The sequence below is a fragment of the Mobula birostris genome, chromosome 5, assembly GCF_030028105.1.
Source record: "Mobula birostris isolate sMobBir1 chromosome 5, sMobBir1.hap1, whole genome shotgun sequence".
Lineage (NCBI taxonomy): Eukaryota > Metazoa > Chordata > Chondrichthyes > Myliobatiformes > Myliobatidae > Mobula > Mobula birostris.
In genome coordinates this window covers 58586746-58613025 of record NC_092374.1, presented here as the reverse complement: position 1 = coordinate 58613025, position 26280 = coordinate 58586746, and the positions used below count along the sequence as shown (strand labels likewise).

At 42.2% G+C, this 26280-nt stretch overlaps 1 protein-coding gene across 9 annotated transcripts in view; it reads right to left on the bottom strand.

Moving 5' to 3' along the window:
* pip5k1ba (phosphatidylinositol-4-phosphate 5-kinase, type I, beta a) overlaps positions 1 to 26280 on the bottom strand; it is a 175829-nt gene that overhangs the window by 101232 nt on the left and 48317 nt on the right. The gene's annotated exons all lie outside the window — the stretch shown is intronic.

Genomic DNA, 26280 nt, shown 5'->3' with positions numbered 1-26280 from the left:
AACAAGTGCTACCACTGTCCCTACCCTCCTCTCTCACTGCCATTCAGGGCCCCAAACAGTCCTTCCAGGTGAGGCGACACTTCACTTGTGAGTCTGTTGGGATCATATACTGAGTTCAGCGCTCCCGATGTGGTCTCCTGTATATCTGTGAGACCTGATGTAGATTGGGAGACTGCTTCGCCAAGCACCTACGCTTCATCTGCCAAAAGAAGCAGGATCTCCCAGTAGCCACTCATTTTAATTCCACTTCCCATTCCCATTCTGACATGTCAGTCCATGGCCGCCTCTACTGTCGTAATGAGGCCACACTCAGGTTGGAGGAACAACACCTTATATTCTATCTGGATAGCCTCCAACCCAATGGCACGAACATCAATTTCTCGAACTTCCGGTAATGCCTCCCTCCCTTCACCATTTCCCATCCCCTTTTCCCTCTCGCACCTCATCTCCTTGCCTGCCCATCACCTCCTTCTGGTGCTCTTCCGCCCTTTTTTTTCTTCCATGGCCTTCTGCCTTCTGTCAGGCTCCCCCTTTTCCAGCCCTGCATCCCTTTCAACAATCAGCTTCCCAGCTATTTACTTCACCCTCCTGGTTTCACCTATCACCTTGTTTCTCTCCCTCGCCTACCTTTTAAATCTATTCATCTTTCTTTCTCCAATCCTGCTAAAGGGTCTCAGCCCGAAATGCTGACTGTACTCTTTTCCATAGATATTGCCTAGCCTGCATTTTGCTGTGTGTCACATTTATTATCAAATTATGTTTGCAGTATACAACCCTGAGATTCACCTGCCCCACAGACAGTCACGAAACAAAGAAAACCATGGAACCCGTTCAAAGAGAAACCATTCATCCCACCTCAACATGTAAAAAAAAATCGCGCAAATGGCAACAAAGAGGGAAAAACACAGAACGTAAAACACAAAAATCAAACACTCCATACATATACAGCTCAGTGTTCATTATCTGCAGGCCGCCCCGATCAAAATTTGCCCAAAATAGCATTAAAAACAAAAGGAGCAGAAACCAGAGGCACATAATGTGAATTAGAACCGAATCTACAAACCGTGTCAATTAACCCTTGCCGAACACTTAGAAGTACTGCATGAGAGAGACACAGAAAGAGAGAGACCGCATGCAGGCGCCTTCCTCCAGTGGTAGTGAACGAAAGGCTGGCAGACAGCGTTGAACAACCCCCTTGCCCCCTCACCTTCTGCACTTGCCTCAATGAGGCCAACCTTCCTTAGTGCTTTAAATCGATGAGAATTGGAATTGATCACAGTCTTGTGCCCCAACTCCAGACTTCTTGGCCTCGAGGTTGCACGCCTCATGGAACACCCTCGGAGCCAGCACAGCAACAGATCAATCAGCTCAAAGACACAACACCAAAGTAGAGACCACAGACTCCAACAGTAGAAGAACCACATTTGAAAGAAAACGTAAAAGAACGAGTTTCGTGAAGCATCTGAAGGATGTCAACCTTGGTTGTGTTGCTCAGTAACATCATCTTCTTCCAGACATTACAAAAACCTCATTACATCAGATTCAGGTTAGTTTATCATATTTATATACCAGAATGCAATGAATTCCTTGCTCCTGTGAAGCTTACACAGGAAACAGTACATATGGCATCTCAGAAATGCATTTAGGCCCTTAAAAGACAACCAATATTGATAGTGCTGGTTAGATGGACTGCTGGAAGTTTCATAAAGTCTCCTTGCCACCCTGATACAGTACCCTGCCAACCACCAGTAATCTGAACACAAGTTGTCTCCATCGGCTGACAGGAGAATATCCACAGCCTTCCCTTCAATATCCCTGCGGCTTCAGCTGTGCTTGCTGTGGGGGTGGGGGTGGGGGAGGGCTGGAGGAGTGGGTAGTGAAAGAGGGCCCAGGGAGCTTTGAAGGAGTGTGGTAAGTAGATTCTGAGCTTAATATCAGGATGAAAATGGCAGCTGAGAGACATGGTCCCACATCTGCAGAATGAATCTACCCCCATTTGTTTGTGTCCACTGCAAGCCATGGTCTACTCTCACAGAGTAGCACCAAGAGGGCAAATGAATTCCCCTGAAAGCTTCTGGCAGAGGTCCTGGGGCTCTTGGGTACTTTGTCAGACTTGGATGACATGACTGCTGGTACTGGGCATGGGCAGGGAGGGAAGAGCACAATTGGAAATTGCGATATGACCCCCCCCCCCCACCCGAGGAGGACGAACCACAGCAGGTGGCGCATAGCCTCCATCTGAGAAAAAGTGAGCAACTGGAGAAGTTGGGGGGGGGGGGAGGGAGGGAAGTGGCAGAGAAGGAGGGTAGGATTCAAGGGGGAATGAGCTCACTGGGTAACAATTGAATAACGTGGGAGGCAGCTAAGAGGGAAGAGGAGCAAGGAATTTTGGAAGAGTTATTGGGGAAAGGGGTCAGAAGTAGGGAGAATGAGGAAGTTCAGGGTGGGATGGCATGAGGGGCAAGGGAGGGGAGTCAAGGAAAAGATTGTGCAACTGTATTTGTGATCCTACATATCTGACTCTATGCAGATGTTATATACACATGTCTACATGCATAAGTAGACATGCAATAAAGTCACTACAACAGAGCCCGATTTCCATTTGTCTTGGTACTCTTTGCCATTGGACCAAGAAAGACCTCACTCTATCAAGAACATGCATTACCTGGTGTACAATGGCTAACCTATATTAAAATATATCATGCACAGATATCATCCACACTTTGTGGAAGCTAATTGTCTTTGATGCCAAAGGGCTGTCCAAGAGATTTCTCCAAGTCACATGGTTTATGGGCACAGTTCACATTCCAGACAGTTGGGTACAAATAAATCCATGTTCACAATATACATAGTACTAACAAAATGCTGCATTATCAAAGATGCTGGCTTTTGATATCATGACATCTCATATGAGATGACGTGTCTTTCAAATGAGACAAGGAAGTCCAAAGGAGATATAGTATGTATAACCCCACAGAGTGCTGGGTGCCTGGAAAATGCTGGGATGGAGTTGGATACACTGGAAGAGCCTGACAGGTTCTTTGATTGGTACATGAATAAAGGAAATGGAGGGAATGGACGATGTACAAGTAGAAAGAATTAGGTGCCATTAGAATTAGAATCAGGATCAGGTTTAGTATCACTGACATGTGTCATGAAATGTTTGTGCCAGCAATACATAATAATCAAATTAAATAAGTCGTGCAAAAAGAGGAAGAAAAATACTAAGGTAGTGTTCATGGATTCATTGCCTATGCAGAAATGTGATGACAGAGGGGAAGCTGTTCCTGAAATGTTGAGTGTGTGTCTTCAGGTTCCTGTACCCCTACTCGAAGGTAGCAATGAGAAGAGGGCACGTCCTGGGTAATGGAGTCCTTAATGATGGGTGCCGCATTTTGATGCTGGGGAGGCTAGTGCCCATGAAAAAAAGCTAACTGAGTTTACAGCTTTCTGCAGATTTTTCCAATCCGGTGCAGTGGCCTCTCCACATCAGACAGTGATGCATCCAGTTAGAAAGCTTTTCATGGTACATCTGCAGAAATCTGCAAGTGTCTTTGGTGACATACCAATTCTCCGTAAACTCCTAATGAAATATAGCCTTTGTTCCTCAGAAGCATAGAAAACCTACAGCACAATACAGGCCCTTCAGCCCACAAAGCTGTGACGAATATGTCCTTACCTTAGAAATTACCTAGGGTTACCCATAACCCTCTATTTTTTTAAGCTCTATGTACCTGTCCAGGAGTCTCTTAAAAGACCCTATCGTATTTGCCTCCACCACCGTCGCCGGCAGCCCATTCCATGCACTCACCGCTATCTGTGTAAAAAAACTTACTCCTGACATCTCCTCCGTGCACCTTAAAACTATGCCCTCTTGTGCCAGCCATTTCAGCCCTGGGAAAAAGCCTCTGACTATCCACACGTCAATGCCTCTCATCATCTTATACACCTCTATCAGGTCACCTCTCATCCTCCGTCGCTCCAAGGAAAAAAGGCCGAGTTCACTCTACCTATTCTCATAAGGCAACATCCTTGTAAATCTCCTCTGCACCCTTTCTGTGGTTTCCACATCCTTTCTGTAGTGAGGCGACCAGAACTGAGCACAGTACTCCAAATGGGGTCTGACCAGGGTCCTATATAGCTGCAACATTACCTCTTGGCTCTTAACCTCAATCCCACGATTGAGGAAGGCCAATGCACCGTATGCCTTCTTAACCACAGAGTCAACTTGCACAGCAATTTTGAGTGTCCTATGGACCCGGACCCCAAGATCCATCTAATCCTCCACACTGCCAAGAGTCTTTGTAATTGCATCAATATGTTGTCCTTAGACTAGATCCTCAGATGTTGACACCCAGGAACTTTAAACTGCTCACTCCTTCCACTTCTAATCCCTTGGCGAGGATTGGTTTGTGTTGCCTTGACTTCCCCTTCCTGAAGCCCACAATTCATTCCCTGGTCTTACTGACATTGAATGCAAGGGTGTTGTTGTGACACCTCACAACTAGCTAATCTATCTCATTCCTGTACATCTCAACACCATTTGAAATTCTGCCAACAATAGCTGTCAGCAAACTTGCAGATGCAATTTGAGCTGTGCATAGCCACACAATCATGGGTTAGAGAGAGTACAGCAGTGAACTAAGCACAGATCCTTGGGCGCCCCACTGTTGATTGTCACAGAGGAGGAGATGTTATTTCAAATCCGCACAGATTGTGGTCTCCTGTGAGGAAATCAAGGATCCAGTTGTAGGAGGAGGTACAAAGGCCCAGGTTTTGGAGCTTGTTGATTAGAACTGAGGGTATGATTGTGTTGAATGCTAAGCTGTTGTTAATAAACCGAAGCTTGACTGTAGGTATTACTGTTGACCAGGTGATCCAATTCTGAGGAGACAGCCAGCGAGATCACATCATTAATTAGCGTAATGAATTCAGTGCAACATTATGGGCCAAAGAGCTTGTTTCTGTGCTGTACTGTCTATGTTCTTAACAGCAAGTGAGTTTTCCCTGGTTTTGTGTCCAATGCTCATACCCCAATAATCAACACCAAAATAGAGCCAAGTTGTCCTGGGGATATTCCTTTGTATAAATGGGTTGCTACTCTTCCGACATTTTTGCAATGACATTGCTAGAAAATGCTCCAATGGCAGTTAAATACTTAGGAGATTCCAATGTTATCAGAAGTGCTATGGAAGTGGAAATTCATTTTTTCTTTTCATTGTCCCCACTCACCCAAGGATAATTGTTATCAAACTCAGTACCAGTGCAACCCAAGGCTATCATTTGTTTCAGAAGAGAGCAGAAATGAATGGGATGCAAATCATAGCATTGGACTCAATCTGATGATGATTTGGGGGCAGACATAAGCTAAAATTGCCCTCCCTAAATCAGCAAATGTCCCCATGATTCATTCTGTAGAGCAACGGCAACAGATTCAGAATAATTGTTATTGCCCAGCACATGTAGCTATTTATACAATTCATAGTCATCTTATTGACCCAATGCAAATTAAAGCTCTGAATTGACACTGATCACATTATCACATGACATGGTGCAAGTACATTAATAAATATTGTTGCTCCATTTGAAGTTTCCATTGAATGCCTTGTGGCAACTTAAGAAAAACTCTGCAGTTGGTTTCAATTATATGCATTAACACTGCTGGGCAACTTATTTCATTCTCAGACCTAGCTTTCAGCTTCCTGGTACTAATTAAACTTCTCATTTAGGTAACTAAACTAGCTAATTTCACCTAATCTTAGATTCTGGAGAAACCTGCAGGGTAGATGCTGAGAGATCGCTTCTACTGATTAGAGCTTCTGGAACTATGAAGCCATTTAATTAGAAAAATTTACTTCATTCAGGAGAGTTGTGAATCTTTGAAATTTTCTTCCTTAGGCGGCTATAAAAAGGAGGGGTTGACATGAAGAGCACTGAGATAGATTTAGCTTTTACATTTTGTAATTACCTTTATACCAATGCTATTACCACTTTACTACCTATTTGGATGCATCACAACTTGTTGTGGCAACTGCTCTACCCAGGACCACGAGAAACTGTAGACAGTTGTGGACACAGCTCAGTCCATCTTGAAAACCAGCCATGGCATCTTTCTGCACTTCTTGCTGCCTCAATAAAGCAGCCAAAATAACTAAAGATCACTCCCACATGTCATTCTCTCATACCATCCCCTCCCTACGCGCTGTCAGGCAGAAGATACAAAACCCTGAGAGCATGTTCAAATTTAATTATCATTCAACGACATACGAATATAGCCAAGTAAAACAGCATTCCTTCAGGGCCAAGGCTTAAAACACTTTAGCAGCAACACACAGCAGATGGCATAAATAGCGCATATGGTTATGATTTCAGGAACAAAAAAAGTCACAATGAAACAAAGTAATATATTCTAAGTTCCTGAGTGCATGACTGTAGATTGTCCTGGTCCCGCCGGTTCTTCCACCAAGCAAACACTGGAGAGCAGCACCAATGGGAGGGGCCAGCCACAAACCAGTGTGGATTCCCGAGAGCCTCAGCTCGTTTCCACACTGCCTTGGCTCTCCTCCCCTAGGCAACTGCAATAGGCGCCCCCGTGGCTGCAAACGGGCTTGGCAATGAACCAGTGCACCAAAATTGCAGTATTCTATGTTACCAATGTCCAACAGGGTCCTGCGATTGCATTAAGATCATCCAAGACAATCACTTGCACTGCGCATTGTCCAAGTCCAGGTAACAGAACACAATTGTATGCAGTAAAACCTGCTCCATTGCTATCAAGCAACTCGCTGATGAGATAGTCTGCAGTACTTGACGTTCTTAGTGTCGTGATCGTAAAAAAGATGTACAAGACAAATACACTTTTGATTGGATCTGGAGTGGCCACTGCATCCGAGCACTCCATCTTACACGAAACAAGTAATCACTAGGCTCATGGTTAGGTTCGATCCCACTCTTTTAAGGTAATGTGAATGGACCTCTTGTATGAATATAAAGGACTCTCTACCTCACTACCTACCTTCTCATGGCCTTGCACCTTATTGACTGCTTGCACTACACTTGTTGTGCAAGTGTAACATGATCTTCTGCATTCTGTTATTGTTTTTCCCTTTGTACTACCTCAAGGTACTGATGTGATGAAATGATCAGTTTGGATGGCAAGTAAAATGTTTTCATTGTAGCTGGGTAAATGTGACAGTAATAAACCAACTACACATTACCAAAAGTAATGCACTTTATTATTATTCCCATCAAAGTTGCTGCCTGGCCTGCTGTGTTCACCAGCAACTTTGATGTGTGTTGCTTGAATTTCCAGCATCTGCAGAATTCCTGTTGTTTGCGTTATTATTATTCCCTCTGGCTTTCAGTGCTTGCTTTGGTAAACTGGCAAGCCTTTGGTAGACTGGCAAGTCTTTGGTAGACTTGCATTGAACTGCTGCTGCTAAGTTAACAAGTTTCACGACACATGCTGGTGAGAATAAGCCTGATTCTGACATGTTTGACTTCACAAAATTCCAGCAATTGGACCACAATATCAGAACTCATTTGAGATGATTAACCATTTCTCTGTGATGCTAAACAACATCTTCTTGAGAATGGCCATCCAATGGCCAGCCAAGGGAATGACAGGCAGTGGGGTTGAGGTAAATGTACAAAGCAGAAAAAATAGAAGCATTTGCTGAAAGGACGAGATGAAGAGGGATGGGAGGAGACCTGTGTGTAAACACCAATAAGGACTGATTGGGCAGAATGGTTCATTTCTACGCTATAAATACTATGCAATTCGACACTCACTGAAAATTAAGATTCACTTTCTCTGTTGTGTGTCTCAGAAGTGTGCAACATGGTAGACACCTGATCAGTACATCATTTTATTGGTCAAGTGTACTACAATTATGGTTAATGTACAAATGCTATTGAAGGATTAAGGATAAAAATGGGGGAAACCAAAATCCAATGTCAATTTAGTAAGTGTCCTGGAGGCACTGGTCCGTTCTGTTAAAGTATCTGCAACCAAGGAAATGCTCTTGAATTGTAGAGTCTGTTATGATTGCAGAAACATGACAGGCAATTTATACACACCAAGCATTAAACATTTAACCAGAGGAAGCACAAGGAATCCGTTTCTCAGTGTATTTGGAGAACGTGCCACAGTATTTGAAAGGGGTTTTCATGAAATGCAACACTTCTATTGGTGGGGTCATCTCTCATCATTCACTTGTGTTAACTTAGATTTTAGTATCTAAATTTCTAAAATATGTCAGAATGTGTGATGAACTTGAAAGAACTATTGGAAAATGATGTGAATAGCATTGAAGACAAGTTCCTGGAAGCAGCTCTTGTACAAGATGGGGAGCTTGAACTACATGTGCTTCAAATGCAAGTATCAGCAACTGGAGGTACTCAGCAGGTTAGGCAGCATTCCATGGAAATGAATATACAGTCTATGTTTTGTGCCGAAGCTCTTCTTCAGGACTGGAAAGGAAAGGGAATGATGCCATTATAAAAAGGTGGGGGTGGGGGGGGGAAGGAGGATAGCTGGAAGGTGATAGGTGAAACCAGGAGAGGAACGAATCTGAATCTGAAAGGAGTGGAGAGGAGAGTGGACCATAGGAGAAAGGGAAGGAGGAGTACCAGGGGATGGTGACTGTATATGGATATGAAAGATTCTAAGCTTTTTAATCAAGCTGTTAATGGAAACTGATCACCAGCTCCTAAAGCAAAACTGTAATAAGAGCTCATATAGACCAGAAATATAATTTGAACTTTAGGGTTATGATTTTACACTGCAATACAAAACAGAAAAATAAAGTGTCATCAGATGCATTATCTTAAGTAACACTGTAATGGAAACACAAGCTTAGCACACTAGGTATGAAGATATTCTACTTGGTTAATCTGACACCAAAACAAAGATAGCGTGGTTGCTATAGTTTTATTTACAAGTGTTATTGTAAGATTAAGGAAGGAACTCGGTATGTTGTTACATGTAAGCATATAATTTGCAGTTGTGTGCCTTATCACTCATTGCAACCCCAAATTCTAAGGACTGAATGCATATTGTATCACACAGCCAGTGCCTGGCAGAGAGATTAAATAAATATTGAAACAGAGATTGGGGCCTGTTATTCTAGTTAATAAACAGTGTATTGGAAATGAAAAAGTTGTAACCCATTTCAAAGTTCAAAATAAATTAATTATCTAAGTACATATATGCCACCGTAGACAACACAGAAGTTTATTTTCGTGTGGATTTTCAGATACAAAAAACACAACAGAATCAATGAAAGACCATACCCAACAAGATTGACAAACACGCAATGTGCAACAGCTAACCTGTGCAAATACAAAGAGTGAAGAAATAATAATGATAAATACATGATAAATATTGAGAACATGAGATGAAGAGTCCTTGAAAGTAAGTCTATACGTTGTGGGAACAGTGTGGTGACGGAATGAGTGAAGTTATCCCCTTTGGGTTCAAGAACCTGATGATTGAGGAGTAATAACTGTTCCTGACCTGGTGGTGTGGTTCCTAAGGCTCCAATACTTCCTTCCTGATGGCATCAGTGAGAAGAGAGCATGGTTTGGATGGTGGATGTCCTTGATGATGGATCCTCCCTTCCTGCAACAGCACTTCATGTGGATGTGCTCAAAGGTGGGGAGGGCTTTACCTGTGACCCATCAGACTGTATCTACTACTTTTTGTAGACTTTTCCATTCAAGAGCATTGGTGTTTCCATACCAGGCCATGATGCAACTAGTCAATAAACTCTTCACCTAACATCTATTAAAGCTTGTCAAAGCTTTAGATGACATGCTGGATCTTCACAAATGTCTAAGAAAGTAGAAGCACTGCCGTGTTTTCTTTATAACTGAACTTATGTCATGGACCTGGACACATTTTCTGAAATGGTAACCCCAAGGAATTTAACGTTGCTGATGCTCTCTACCTCTGATCCTCTGATGAGGACTGGATCAGATCTTTGGTTACCTTCTGATGTCAAAAATCAACTCCTTGCTCTTGCTGACATTGAGTGACAGGTTGTCATTGTGGCACCACTCAATCTCCCACCTATATGCTGATCCATCACCAGCCTGGATTCGGTCAATGATAGTGGTGTCATTAGCAAACTTAAATATGGTATTGGAGCTATACTTAGCCACACAGTCACAAGTATAAAGTGAGTAGAGCAGGGGCTAGACACAGCCTTGTGGTACACCTGTGCTGATGGTGATTGCAGAGGACATGTTGTTGCAAGTCCAAACCGACTGGGATCTACAAGTGTGGAAATTGAGGATACAGTTGCACAAGGAGTTATCAAGGCCCAACTCTTATTGATTAGCTGCAGTCACTGTACAGCATCCTGATATATGCACTTACACTGTCCAGATGCTCCAGCATTGAGTGAAGAGCCAATGAAATGACATCTGCTGTTGATCTATTGTGACAGTAGGCAAATTGGAGTGGATCCAGGCTGTTTCTCAGGCAGAAATTGATATATTTCATCACCTACCTCTCAAAATACTTCATCACAGTAGATTTAAGTGCTACCGGATGATATTCATCTTATAAAAGACTTACAGCAACTTTTAGATATTACAGCGTCTCGGTGTTTCACTGGATTATTGTCACACAAACCTGAGGAGGAACTACATTGAAGATACCAGGTTAAATGGGAAGAGGCTCAGAGAAAGATGGAGGTTTTAAGGAGTAAAAAAAATATTAAAACTCAGAATGCTGAAAATCTGAAACAGAAGCCAAAATTGCTGGAAATATGCAGCAGGTCAGGGAGTATCTGAAAAGAGAGAAAGTAAGTTAACATTTCAGGTTGATTATCTTACATCATCTTTTCTGGTGAAAGGTCACCAACCAGAAATATTAACTCTGCTGATCTCTCCACAGACACTGCATGATTTGCTGAGAGTTTGCTGATGCTGGCTTTAGCGGCATCTTAGAGGGAAGAAAGGATCACTTCTAGTCATAGTCATACTTTATTCATCCCGAGGGAAATTGGTTTTCGTTACAGTTGCACCATAAATAATAAATAGTAATAGTAATATTACTATTAGTAAACAGTAAATAGTAATAGTCATAGAAATAATAACTAGTAATAGAATAGTAATAGAAAATAGTAATAAATAGTTAATTAGTAATATGTAAATTATGCCAGTAAATTATGAAATAAGTCCAGGACCAGCCTATTGGCTCAGGGTGTCTGACCCTCCAAGGGAGGAGTTGTAAAGTTTGATGGCCACAGGCAGGAATGACTTCCTATGATGCTCTGTGCTGCATCTCGGAGGAGTAAGTCTCTGGCTGAATGTACTCCTGTGCCCACCCAGTACATTATGTAGTGGATGGGAGACATTGACCAAGATGGCATGTAACTTAGACAGCATCCTCTTTTCAGACACCACCGTCAGAGAGTCCAGTTCCATCCCCACAACATCACTGGCCTTACGAATGAGTTTGTTGATTCTGTTGGTATCTGCTACCCTCAGCCTGCTGCCCCAGCACACAACAGCAAACATGATAGCACTGGCCACCACAGACTCGTAGAACATCCTCAGCATCATCCGGCAGATATTAAAGGACCTCAGTCTCCTCAGGAAATAGAGACGGCTCTGACCCTTCTTGTAGACAACCTCAGTGTTCCTAGACCAGTCCAGTTTATTGTCAATTCATATCCCCAGGTATCTGTAATCCTCCACCATGTCCACACTGACCCCCCTGGATGGAAACAGGGGTCACCAGTACCTTAGCTCTCCTCAGGTCTACCACCAGCTCCTTAGTCTTTTTCACATTAAGCTGCAGATAATTCTGCTCACACCATGTGACAAAGTTTCCTACCGTAAAGAATCTGAGAAGAATATCAAAGAAATCCTTACAACAGAAGTTAATTTCCCTATCCACTAGAGAGGTTGCCAGCTTCCAGTGCACACTTGACTTTGTCTGCAAATACCCCAACCCAGAGCGCTGTTGGCTTCCCAACACATTCTCCTTCTGATGACCTGCCTCTTGCAACTCTGCTGCAAGTAAGCAGGCTTCTCAAAACTGATTAGGATACTTCACAGCTGAGCGTCACGTAGATATCCACATACTTCAATTTATGCTTAAAGCAAGACAAAAAGTAAAAGTATACATTATAAATTTTACTTTTTTGGATTACTACAGAATCCTGTAGTTTGATTACTAATTCTGAGACTATAACAGCTATCCTGAAATATTGGCAATCACAGTCAGTGGTGGCCAAGTTCCTGGTTGAGTTAACATTTTGATTCATTGCAGTGATGAAACCCATTTAAAATAATCAGTGCACTGTTATGATGCTCAAAATCTCTCGACAGAGATGTGATTGTCCCATTTCTGTCCAAAACTGCACAATGAAGAAGAGGACTGACCCATGCAGACACAGTTTATAGTCAACTTTAAATCTCTACTAACTCTGGAAATTAATTTAACAAGATTGCTTCCTAGGCTGACATGGAAAATATAATTCTGTATAAACTGTTGGGCACAAGTACATTTCCCTGTCAGCATGAAGGCACATTTCACATCTGCATCTCAAGCAGAAACAACTGGCAAAAAAACTGTGGGAAGTCACAAGACTGGGTGAAGTATAAACTTTACTGAACCTGTGGAGTCAAACGTGAACACAGCCCAGGTCTCTTACATACATAGAAAATGGATCCATTCAAACCATCAAATCAGTCAATTAAATCAGAGAGTTTAAACCCCAAACAGGATGTTAAGAAAAGTGTAAATACCTACTGTATACGCGGAGCATCAAGTGCAAAGGAGACTGCAATATGAATGGAAGAAAATACTTTCAAAGTTGGCTAATGGATTTCAATTTATATCTGTAAAGGAAGCAAAAATCACTGGCTGCCACTCTGCAGCAGATAGCAAGCAAGGCCTTAGCAGCAACGGATTAACCAGTTCCATTATTAATCCTTCCTGGGTTATAGCAGCAACTCACACAATTCACAAGTTAGAAATATAGTTGCACACAGAGCTCCTGCCCAGTAGATGCCACCGACGCTCCTGAGCAACTGGCAAATCCATCCTGCTGGATTCCCAAACACTTTCTCAGACACATGGTGTGTACTCAAGGAAGGGCCTGTATATCAGAGTAGGGTAGCTTTATATAACAGGTTTCTGCTATGGGAGAAAAACTAACATGCATAAACATAACACTTTTCATAAATTACCAAAATGCATTAGAGCCAAAAAAGTACTTCTGAAGTACAGTCACTATTCTAATATAATCTCTCCAATGTCAGCGGCAGTGTCATTTGTCAGTGCCATTTTTACTACCTATGTTTTTTTTTCCAATTTTCATTTAATAACATCCATGTTAAGTGCATTGGGATGTATTTAATTAGTGAGGTGGATGTTATTGTGCTGTAGGAATGCTGCAGATAATTTGTCTTTAGCAAGCTTCACCAACATTTCTTCTTATTAGATAAGCATTGCCAAGGACAAGGAGAAATTGCTTGCTCCTCCAAGTAGCACCGTGAAATAGTTAACATCCACTGTACAGGTTCTGATTTAGAATTTCATTCTGAGACAGTACCTTTGATAGGAAGCTGTGTGTGTACTAAAAGTCAAGAACAAATAACCTGTCCAGAACCAAGTAAGCTCTCAGGATACCAGGCCAAGATAATGTGCGCAAATATGATGATCAATTCCACCATGACAGTATCAACAAACAAAGCATAAACATTGGCAGGGGCCTATCAGGCCAATTCAGTGCTTCACCTCTTCTGAAATACACTGCTCAATCAGAACACACACAAAATGCTGAAGGAAATCAGATCAGGCAGCATCAATGGAAACTAATAAACAGCTGTTTCAGACCAAGACCCTTCATCAGGACAGGAAAGAAAGGGAGAAGAAGCCCAAATCTTCCTCTTATTTTTTTTAAAATCTGCAGTTCCTCAAACACTCTTGATATAACATACTTTCGTATAGGGGCCACACCTTTACAGATCTCTAAACAAATATATTCACAGATACAAAAACACCACACACTCAGTAGCCACTTTATTAGGTACAGGAGTGGAACTCATTGTGGTCTTCTGATGCCATAAGCCCATCCACTTCAAGGTTCAACATGTTGTCCATTCAGTAATGCTCTTCTGCACACCACTGTTGTAACACATGGTTATTTGAGTCCTGTTGTATTCCTGTCAGCTTGAACTAGTATGGCCATTCTCTTCAGATCTCTCACTTCAGAATTTTGTCTAATCCACAAACTTACCAATCACGCCTTGTGTATTATCACTAAAATAATTTATATCAATAACAAATAACAAAAGCTCCACCACCAACCCCTCCCGCATACCATTTGTCACTGGCTTCCATCCCGAGAACTGACTTTCATCCACCAACCTCTACTTCCTACTTCTTGGCCAATTTTGAATCCACCTAACTAGTCCTCCCAAGATTCCATGGGGCATAGCCTTCCAGATCAGCCTACACACAGGTCCTTGTCAAAGGCCTTTTTGAAGTCCAAATAAACAACATCCACTGTCCTTTTTGATGGCTTCTTCAAAAACCTCTAAAAAGGTTTTTCAAGCATGATTTCCCATACACAAAGACATGCTGACTTCTCCTAATCAGACTTTGTCTATCCAAATGTGGGTAGGCCATGTTCCTCAATTTCCTCCAGTAACTGCTCCATGCTGACTGATTTGTGATTCCTTGCATTGTCCTTGCTATCCTTTTTAAACAACGGAACTGTAGGCACCTTCCAGTCTTCAGGAACTTCACGTGGCCAACATTGAAGCAAATATAATCACAAGGACCTCTGATATTTTTTCCTCTCAGCCTTCTCAAAGTCTGAGGATGCACTTGGTCAGGTCCTGGGGGCGGGGAGGGGGTGGGAAAGAGGATGGGATTATGGGATTTATCCACCTTAATGCCCTGTAAGGCTGCAAATACCTCCTCCATGTTAATGTGACCATTCTTCAAAACAGCTCTATTTGTTTCCCTTATCTCTTGAGCAACCATGACTTTCTGCTCAGTAAGCAGGGGAGAAATATTGGTTAAAATCCCACCCACCTTCTGTGGCTCCAGATACAGGTGGCCCTGCTGATTTATAGGGAACTTACTCTCACTCTCCTTTAATATAGCTATAGGAAGCTCTCGGGATTTTCCTTAACCATACCTGCCAGATCTCATACCCGTTCTTTGCCCTATCGCTTATGCACTGCTCCAGCAGCTGCATCCCATCTTCACAATCCACTCCTCTCACCTTACTGATTTTTCACATTTTCCCCTCTTATCTGCCTCCAACCATCGTTCACTTGCCACAGTCTTCCAACTCCACCCCCTCACCTCCACTACCTGGCACTATTGATCTAATATCTCACCTCTTCTCAGTCCATCAGTCACCTCAGAATCATTTCTCACCGCTCCACTTCTCCTTCCGCTGGCCATCTCACCTCTCCACTCTGTCCTGACGCAAGGTTCAAAGTTTCATTTATTGTCAAAGTATACAACTCTGAAATTCTTCTTCTCCATGAAACCAAAAAAAAAGGCAGTGCATTCATCGCCCCCAAATCCCCATCCCCGCACCCAAAAAAACAGCGAGCAAAAAAACCCCCTTAAAACTGAAAAAAAAAGTCCACAGTCCAAGTCCACATCCAAAACACAGAAAACCTGGGCAACTCTCCCTCTCGGTAGCAGAGTAATCTCATCAGTGATAAAATAGGGCAGTCTCCCCTCTCTGTAAGCAGAATGATCCTCCAGCAATAAAAAGGCAGGTAGAATGCATTTCAATCTCCCTCGTAACATTAATTGGCAAAATGGATTTGAACATCAACTCACAGCCTGCCTACCACGAGGTTTGTGCATGATGCCTCTGCCTCCTGGAATCCCCTTGGAGACTGCAGAGTGCTGGAACATCCAAACAATTTCCAAACTGCAGATCACATGCTCCAACAGTTCCAGAATTACATTGAAGATGAAGATATACATAAAAAAAAAAGGTGAAATGTATGTTTCATGATCTGTCCAGAAGAAATCAACCACAGAAGTGCTGTAAGCAGGCACCACCCTGACCAGAAGGATATAACTTTGGGTTTCAACCCAAAGTGTTGACATTTTCTTTTCCTCCCACAGATGTTCCACAACCTGCTGAGTGCCTCCAGCACATTGTTTGTTGCTCCAGATTCCAGCATCAGCAGGCTCTCGTATCTCCCACTGATATTGTTTGCTCTTGCTAAATCAAAACTCTAGAATGACAATTCCCAGATCTGGAGCTTAATGACGCACACTCAATTCAAATGATGCATTTCTATCTTTAATTGGACTTTCCTGGTAAAATATTAATCCTCAAAACCCTTTTCAAAGATTCAAAGTATATTTATTATCAAAGTATGTATGCAGTATACAACATGAGATTAGTCTTCGCCACAACCATGAAACAAAGACAGCCCTGGAACCTGTTCAAAGAAAAACATCAAACTCGCACCCGCACCCCCGATGCATAAAAAAAACAGGCTATAAACACAATATCGAAAGAGTCCAGGCATATTCAGTTCATCTCAGTGTTTGTTATCTGCAGGCTGCCCTTATTCAACAGCAATAAAAAAAAGTGTGACCAGAAACATGCGAACTATAGAGTCCAATCCACGAAGTGCGTTGATTAAACCTTGCCCAGCACTATCGGGGGGGCGGGGGGGGTGCGGGGAACCATCCCACGCAAACACCATAAATGTACAGGACACATAAAAACATTACCACTGATCTAGTTACCAAGATGAATTCCCTTGCTGTTTTTATCTTCCAAAATTAATGTGTTAAATTAACCTTTCTTGTCTTCTACCTTATCAACGTCTCTCCCCATTTGCTCTATTCTCCCCACTTTTTCTCTACCTCTCAAAATTCATCACATTTTTCACCCCACAGTTCTGATGAAAGCTCATTGATCTGAAACTTTAATTCTTTCTCTCTTCACAGGTGCTATCTGACCTTTTGAGAGTTGCAGCATTTTCCACACAAATACTAGATTTTTATTTTTCTAATTTTTATTTCTAATAATTTATTTAGCATAGAGTAATAATCAGAATCAAGTTTATTATCACATCGTGAAATTTGCTGTTTTGCGGCAACAGTACACACATAAAAATTTACCGCAAGTTACGGTTATATTACAAGTTCAGAAACTCAATAATAAATAAGCGATGTAAAAAGTTAGCAAAATAGTGAGGCAGTGTTCATGAATCATTCAGACACCTGACAACTGAGAGAAAGAAGCTCTTCCTAAAATGTTAAGTGTGTGTGTCTAAAGACTCCTCTACTACCTCCTTGCTAGGATTAGTAAGAGAGCATGTCCTAGGTTGTGAATGGCCCTAACGATGGATGCAAACTTCTTGTGGCATCAAATCTGTTTTAAGTTTATTAATATACCTGGGAACCCAGAAAGAATATATTAGCGTTATACAGCACAGAAATAGGCCTTTCTGGGCCACAAACACCCATGCTAAGCTTGTCTGCACATCTACACTACTCCCATTTGCCTACAATAGAGATGTACCCTTCTATCCCTCAAACAAGAGAAAATCTGCAGATGCTGCAAGTTCAAGCAACACGCAAAAAAATGCTGGAGGAACTCAGCAGGCCAGGCAGCATCAATGGGAAAAAAGTACAGTCGACATTTCGGGCAGAGGCCTTTCACCAGTCCTGCTGAAGGATCTTGGTCCGAAATGTCGACTGCACTTTTTTTCCATGCCTGCTGTGTTCCTCCAGCATTTGGTGCGTTCCTTCTATAGCCCCAAGTGTTTAAGTATTTTTAAACTCAGTAATTGTATCCAATATCATCACCTCCTCACCAGCACATTCCAAATATCAACCATTCTGTCTAAAGCAAAACTTGCCTTTCAGATTCCCTTTAAAATTCTTTCCTCTCACCTTAAGCTTATGTCCTCATTTTTGATACTCTTACGATGGGAAAAGGATTTTAACCATCCACTGCCTCTCAATTTTATATACTGTACTTCTGTCAGGTTACCCATCAGCTTCCGTCACTCCAGGAAAAACAAGTCCAGCCTATGCAATCTCTCCCTGTAAGTAAAGACTCCAATCCAGGCAAAATTCTGGAGAATTTCCTCTCTGCCCTCACCAGCCCAATCACATCCTTCCTGTAGTATGATGAGAACTGCACACAATACTCCAGACTGCAGTGGCTCAAGAAGGCAGCTCATCACCACCTTCTCAAGGGCAACTAAGGATGGGCAATAAATGCTGGCTTAGCTGGTGATGCCCACATCCCATAAATGAATACATTTTAAAAATAGAACCAATGTTTTGTAAAATTGCAACTTCCAATTTTCGTATTCTATGCTCTGCCTATAAACCAAGCATGCCATATGCCATCTTCACCATCCTATCCACCTGCATTGTCACTTTTGTCGAACTATGGACTTGAACCCCCTCAGTCTTGCTATTCATCAAGATTCCTTAACACCCTGCCATTTACTGTATACACTCAGTGGCCACTTTATTAGGTACACCTGTACACCTGCTTGTTAATGCAAATAGCTAATCAGCCAATCATGTGGCAGCAACTCAAATGCATAAAAGCATGCAGACACAGTCAAGAAGTTCAGCTGTTGATCAGACCAAACATCAGAATGGGGAAGAAAGTGATTTTGACCGTGGCATAACTGTTGGCGCTAGACATGGTAGTTTGAGTACCTCAGAAACTGATCTCCTGGGATTTTTACACATAACGGTATCTGAAGTTTACAGAGAATGTTCTGAAATACAAAACCTATCCAGTGAGCAGCTCTGTGGGCAAAAGCACCTTATTAACTAGAGAGGTCAGAGGAGAACGGCCAGAATGGTTCAAGTTTACAGGAAGACAACAGTAACTCAAATCACCACACCTTACAACAATGGTGTGCAGAAGAGCATCTCTGAACGTACCACGCATTGAACCTTGAAGTGGATGGGCCACAGCAGCTGAAGACCACAGTGGGTTCCATTCCTGTAGCTACCATTTTTGGTACCCTAATTAGCACAATGCCATTACAACTCGGAGCGGAGTTCCGAGTTCAGTTCCAATGTCCCTTGCTGTGTGCGGGTGGGTTTCCTCCAGGTGCCCTGGTTTTTACCCACAGTCCAAAGGCGTAGAAGTTATTAGGTTAATTGGTCTTTGTAAATTGTTCTGTGGTTCCTCAAGGTTGATATAGCTGGTGGGTGGTAATTGGGACAAGCTCCTACTACCTATTAAATGCTCCCAATGGCATGCACCTTAAATAGCCAATGACAACCAAGTCCTGCTTCCGGCCTTCATGTGTGGCTTAGCTACCAAGCCTGGTGGAACTGTTTCTACTGGCAGGAGAAGGGGAAAAGGTGGGTTACTGGCGCCTTAAAACCAGTCACTTTGGGCAGATGGGGCTTGTCAGCCGTGGTTGGCAGCTCATCTAGGGGAAAGCAAACTCTGATCTCACAGCTCCACTGCCTTGCGACTGTACCCACTCAGGGGGAAGGTTTTGGGAGTAAACCCAGAGGGAAAAATCCAGAGCTGGGATCCCTACATTGAGTTCAATGCTGACTGGCAACTCCTGCGATGCTGCTGGTCCCAAACCGTACCAGTCTCTGCTGTTCCTTTGGGTTCATCAGATGTGTGGAGAGGGGGAGCTTGCTACATGGGCAACAGCTCCATATCGTACTGCCCAGGCTTGTGCATCTAGACAGCTAGATGCAATATCCATAGTCAAGCTCTGACTGACAGAGGCCCTGACCTCGAATTGCCCTGTGATTAGGCTACGGTTAAAGTCAAAGGGCTGCTGGGCAGGGGGGGGAGAGGAGGGGTGCTGTTCCACACTATCTCTAAATAATAGAAATAAATAAAACTCCCGTACCTTATAAAATGGCCACTTGGTGTATATTCTGCAATTATTTGACTTACAATAGATGGATCAACTTGCATTTATTGGGATGAATTTTTCTGTTATTTTTAAACTTATTAGTTGTGCCTTCTACATTCACAACCAAGTCATTCATATGTAATCACAAGCAGCAAAGATTGCCGCAACAATCCTAGTCAGTTTTCCAATTAGAAAACACTTTTCCTCCCTTTTCCTCCTGTCACATAGCCAATGTTGGATCCAATTAGCCAGCTTGCCTTGGAGCCTACGAGCATTAAGGAACATTTATCTCTTGCCTGGATGCTAAACACCACATTTTTCTAAAAAATCTGCCAATGTTCACAGTTAACCACTAGCACAAAACGTTCCTGTGTTACATTTGGCAGTCAATTTTCAGAAGACACCATTATACTTCGGGCCAATTGCTAATATTGATCATTATCACTGTTATTCAATTCAAACAAAAGATTGCCGAAGGCACATAGAATCTTTTAAGGTTGCGGAAATATTAGAAAATGAGTTGTTCATATGCAGAGCTCATTGTCAGAAGTGGTGGTGGAACCAGATACAATGACTGTGCTTAGGAGACATTTAGTCAAACAAATGGGCAAGGCATGGATCTAATGTGGGCAAATGGGATCAGTGTAGATGGTCTACTTGGTTAGCATGGATATGGTGGGGTGTTAGGTCCGTTTATGTGCCTCCATGACTCGATATCAAATGTTAAAAACCTTTTATGTACATCGCAGTTACAAAACACTAATGAACCATTACCTAACATAAGTAAATGTGAAAACAGAGAGCAGAACACAGAAAAGCAGGTGACTTCCATCAGGAAGAAGAGAGAAAAATGAGTGTTATTGTTTTAAGATGCCAAGAAAGGGGAAAAGGTAGGAAATATCTGTGATAGAGCGGAAAGCAGGAGAGACCGTGTCAGAAGCTGTAATATTCTAATCATTTTCACTGTACAATCTAGCCCAGCTTCCTAAGAATCCCACCATTACAGAAACCACTCATCAGATAATTAAACTCACTCCACGTAATATTAAGTTTTGGGTGACAGCACTGGTTAGAAGAAAATAAATCTCTTACCAGGAAATGGTTATCACAGGAGAGCCCAACTCTAAAAGTACGGATGGAAATTACAATGCACATTTACAAAATGGAGAAGATAACAGCATCTGTTAATCATAAGTTGGAACAATTTTATTCATGCTGGAAAAAATGGTTTAACTACATAACACCTCATAGGCCTGATTTTAATCTCACAAGTCAATGAATACATTGTAAAAAAAAAGATCACTCCCTACTACGTACATAGTTTTCTTCCTTCGATTGTTCTTTCTTTCTTCTCCTTTCTGTAAGTGTATACCTCAGATAATTATGTGGAGATGTGCGACAAATATGATTATATGATATATATGTACAGTATCTGAAATACATCTTATGGAAATGTTTGTTTGATGATGAAATTCAATAAAAAAAAAAGAACATTTTTAGAGCCTTAGAGAGAACTAAGGAAGAAGAAATAGGGCTAGCACTGTGGTGTGAGGCTCCAAGTAAATGTTCAGGAGTACTGTGGGGAAAATGAGAATTAAGTACAGCAAATGGATCAGAGTTTTTGGCCCTTTCAACTATATTTTTCCTGCATCCAAGGGCCACAATACAGCAGGGTCTACAGAAAGTACAATATCATAACAAACGACAGTATTGCCAGAAAGGTTATGAAGTAAACAGAGAAAATGGCAAAATGGAAGGCGAGAGTTAGTGGGATCAGAATAGCTCTAAGGGTCAATATGTTTGGGGGATAGCTTGCCTGCTAAAATGGAATAGAGTGGCCAAGAAAGGGAAGCAAAGTATCAAGGCTGACTGAGAACAACTGAAATAAGTGTATGTGGAAAATTGGAACTGAGAATCCCCATAATAGTTTAATCATTTCTTTTACAGGTGTCTCCCACTTTTCGAATGTTCGCTTTACGAAACCTTACTGTTACGAAAGACCTACATTAGTACCCTGTTTTTGCTTTCAGAAGGTGTTTTCACTGTTACGAACAAGAATTCAGCACACAAAAAAATCAGCGCGCGATAAAAAGCAGCGCACGCCCCGAGCAGCCGCTCTCCCCGGATTTGGAACGGCATTCTCGCCAGCATTGCTTTAACATGAGCCTGTGAGCAGCCGTTTGCAAGATGAGTTCTATGGTGTCGGAAAAGCCTGAAAGAGTTCGTAAGGGTGTTACACTTAGCGTAAAACTAGACATAATTAAGTGTTTCGATCATGGTGAACGAAGCAAGGACAAAGTGAGTTTGGCTTGTGGAAGCTGACGAAGATGATGTTGAAGAGGTTTTGGCATCCCATGACCAAGAACTGATAGAGGAAGAGCTGATGCAATTGGAAGAGGAAAGGATAACAATCGAAACCGACTGAGTAGTGATAAAGTACGACTTTAATTTTGAAAGGGTACGTAGGTTTAGGGGATATTTGCAAGATTCTTTGAGTCCTTACAAAGAACTGTATGATAGAAAAATGCGCGAGGCTCAGCAGTCAAGCAAGCCACAGCAGACGATGAACCTTGACCTTTGACATTGAGGCGGGCAGTCATAAGAGAAGATGAGCTGCCTGCTCTAATGGAAACAGACGACGAGATGACACCCCAGTGTCCCACCACCCAGGCCACGGACAGATACTGTACCGATTCGCGGAGAATGCAGCAGTAGCCGAGAGACACACAGCACATCTTTAAGAAAAAAGCCGAAATAAACATGCTAATTAATTAGGTGCCGCCCCACAGGTAATTGTCCGCCCAGATCAGAGGCGATGCAATCAGCAATCCGCACTGATCTGGGCCAACAATTATGTGTCGGGCGGCAACTAATTAATTAGCGTGTTTATTTTCGCTTTTTTTCTTAATGATGTGCTGTGTGCCTCCTGGCAACCACTGCACTCCTGCATGCTTCACAGCAATGTATTGGTTGGTGGCCCGGAGGGTGGGGGCCACTGCACCACCCAACCTGCGACAACTCAGCCTAACACACCATCATCAGTGTGCTCTGCGCTGTCCCGATTCTGGTAAGTGATACTACACTGTACATACATTATTTCTACTTTATATCGGCTGTGTATTTTTACGTGTTATTTGGTATGATTTGGCAGCTTCATAGCTTAAAGGTTACTGGAGAGCGCTTGTGCCGTGTTTTTGCCAACAGCCCTTGCGTGAGATTTTCTGCCGACGGCGCTTGCGTGAGATTTTCACTACGGAGAACAGTGCAGTAATGATTGTGGAAAAGTATTTCTACTTTATATAGGCTGTGTATTTATCATATCATTCCTGCTTTTACTATATGTTACTATTATTTAAGGTTTTATGTGTAATTTGGCATGATTTGGTAGGTTATTTTTGGTTCTGCGAATGCTCACAAAATTTTCCCATATTAATAAATGGTAATTGCTTCTTCACTTTACGACATTTCGGCTTACAAACCATTTCATAGGAACGCTCTACCTTCGGATGGCGGGGGAAACCTGTATATCTAATTTGCATGTCATCTATTGTTTTGGGCAAACAGGTTTACTACAAAATTTTACTATTATATGTCCAAACTGGCATGACAATGTAAATATTAAGCAAATTGCATTTACAGCAATTAATGCATTAAATGTCCAAAACTAATTCATGGGGGGGGGGCATCATCAGCACAATCAAGAAATTGGGGACAAAGTGAACAAAAGTTAGTTTGAGTCATTGGGCTAATAGGCATGCAAGTGTGATCTGACACCACGGTGGTTGGCCTGATCAGAGGGGATGATGAGACGGCTTACAGGGACAAGGTCCAGCACCTGGCCGCGTGGTGTGCTGACAACAACCTGGCCCTTAACACCCAGAAGACCAAGGAGATCATTGTGGACTTCAGGCGTGCTAGGAGCCACACTCACGTCCCCATCTACATCAACGGAGCTGTAGCGGAGCGTGTATCAAGCTTCAAATTCCTTGGTGTCCACATTTCCGAGGATCTCACCTGGTCCCTGAACTCCTCCATCCTGATCAAAAAGGCACAACAGCGCCTTTATTTCCTGCGGAGCATCAAGAAATCTCACCTCTGTACCAGGACACTGATGGACTTTTACCGCTGTACCATTGAGAGCATACTCACCAACTGCATCTCAGTGTGGTATGGCAATTGTCCCGTATCAGACTGCAAAGCACTCCAGCAGGTGGTGAAAACTGCCCAGCGGATTATTGGCACCCAATTGCCCACCATTGAGAACATCTACCATAAATGCTGCCTGGGCAGAGCGAAAAGCATTATCAGGGATGCATCCCTCCCTAACCATGGACTTGTTACTTTCCTCCCATTCTGTAGGCACTGCAGGAGCCTCCGCTCCCGCACCAGCAGGCACAGGAAGAGCTTCTTCCCTGAGGCTGTGACCCTGCTGAACCTCACATCACTAAGCAGTATTGTACCCATATTGTACTGTCTCAGTACTTTTACATTTGTGTGCTGTAGCACTTACTTTTTATTCGTAGTTATTTTGAAAATAACACTATTCTTTGCATTTCTGGTCAGATGCTAACTGCATTTCATTGGCTTTGTATCTGTACTCGGCACAATGACAATAAAGTTGAATCTAATCTAATTGGAGGGAGCATCTTCTGAGCCGTGGCAGCTGGATACAAGACAGTTGAATTGAATTGAATTGACTTTATTACCTACATTCTTCAAGTACATGAGGAGTAAAAATCTTTACATTACGTCTGTCTAAATGTGCAATTTATAGTAATTTGTAATAAATAACATGTACAACCCAATTTTCCTCGGGATCAATAAAGTATGACTATGGCTATGAACAGGACAGTCAATATAGTGGTGCACCAATAAAAATCAGATGTGCAATAGGCCAGATATGGAGAACTGAAGAGATCTCTTTGGGATGGAGGGGGTTATATAAAGAGGGAGTTAAAAGGAAGGCTGTGAATTTTAAAACTGAGTGACTGCATATGGGAAAGAAGACTGGAAAATCCAGTGCAACTCTGAACCTAAAGAAACAGCCGGGAGATAAATTACCAAGGACCAGAAGGCTATGAATCAAGAGCTGGTAAGTTTCTACAGATATACCGTGGAGAGCACTCTAACTGCCTGGTATTGGGAAGGAGGGGTGCTACCACACAGGATCGAAATAAACTGCAGAGAGTTGTAAGCTTAGCCAGCTCCATCATGGGCATTAGCCTCTGTAGTATCCAAGACACCTTCAAGGAGTGATGCCTCAAAAAGGTAGCATCCATCATTAAGGACTTCCATCATCCAGGTCATGCCTTGTTCTCATTGCAACCATCAAGATGGAGAAATAGAAGCATGAATGCATACACTCAATGATTCAGGAACAGCTTGTTCCCTCTGCCACACGATTTCTGAATGAACATTGAACCCATGAACACTACCTCACTACTTTTTTAAACATTTCTATTTTTGCACTACTTACTTAATTTATATAAATATTACTTTTTTCTCTATTATTATGTATTGCATTGTACTGCTCCTGCAAAGACAAGAAGTTTCACACCATATGCTGGTGATATTAAACCTGATTCTGAAATGGTATTGTATAGTAGGGTACTTGACAGTCAGCATTGACATAGTGGGCCAAAAGGTATGCTGTATTACACTGAGCACTGGCATATTCAATACTTAAGGGAGCAAAGGTCCAAATGAGGGCTTAGAACACAAGCAGAGACTGAGATATTGTTGGGTTGGTGCTGGAAGTGGAAGCAGATGTGAACATAAACCATACTCGTATTAATTCTAGCATCACTATATACAATACTAGCCTCAAATCAGCATGCAAACAGACTTTAGACCATTGAGACTGTACTGGCCACCAAGTACACTTTTTCTGCTAATCCTACCCTGATTCTATTTTACCTTCCCCACATTCCCATCAACTCCCCCCCCCCCCCCAGATTCTATTACTCATCCATATTGTAAGGGCAATTTTCAGTAGCTAATTAGCCCAACAAACTTTGGGAAGATATAGGAACAGGAGAAGCCACGCAGTCACAGGAAAAACACACAAACCCCTCACAGACAGGGACCAAGGTCTGATGCAACATTGCAGCTGCTCATATTGTCACAGGATATGAACAAGTTGATGCACAGCCAGGAAATATGAAATGATGTGCTAGGCTTTCTTTTTAAAATATTCAAATATGAGCCTTTTAGTTAAAAAATTAATATCCTAGAAAAATAGCAAAATACATGCAAGAAAGAACCAAATTCCTCGGAAAGAATTAGAACAGTCAGTGATCAAATTGTCTTTGATGATGAAAAATTGCTCTAAAATGCTTTAATGATGAAAAATTGCTCTAATGAAGATCTAGAATATTGTGGAGTGGGTGACAATCCTGA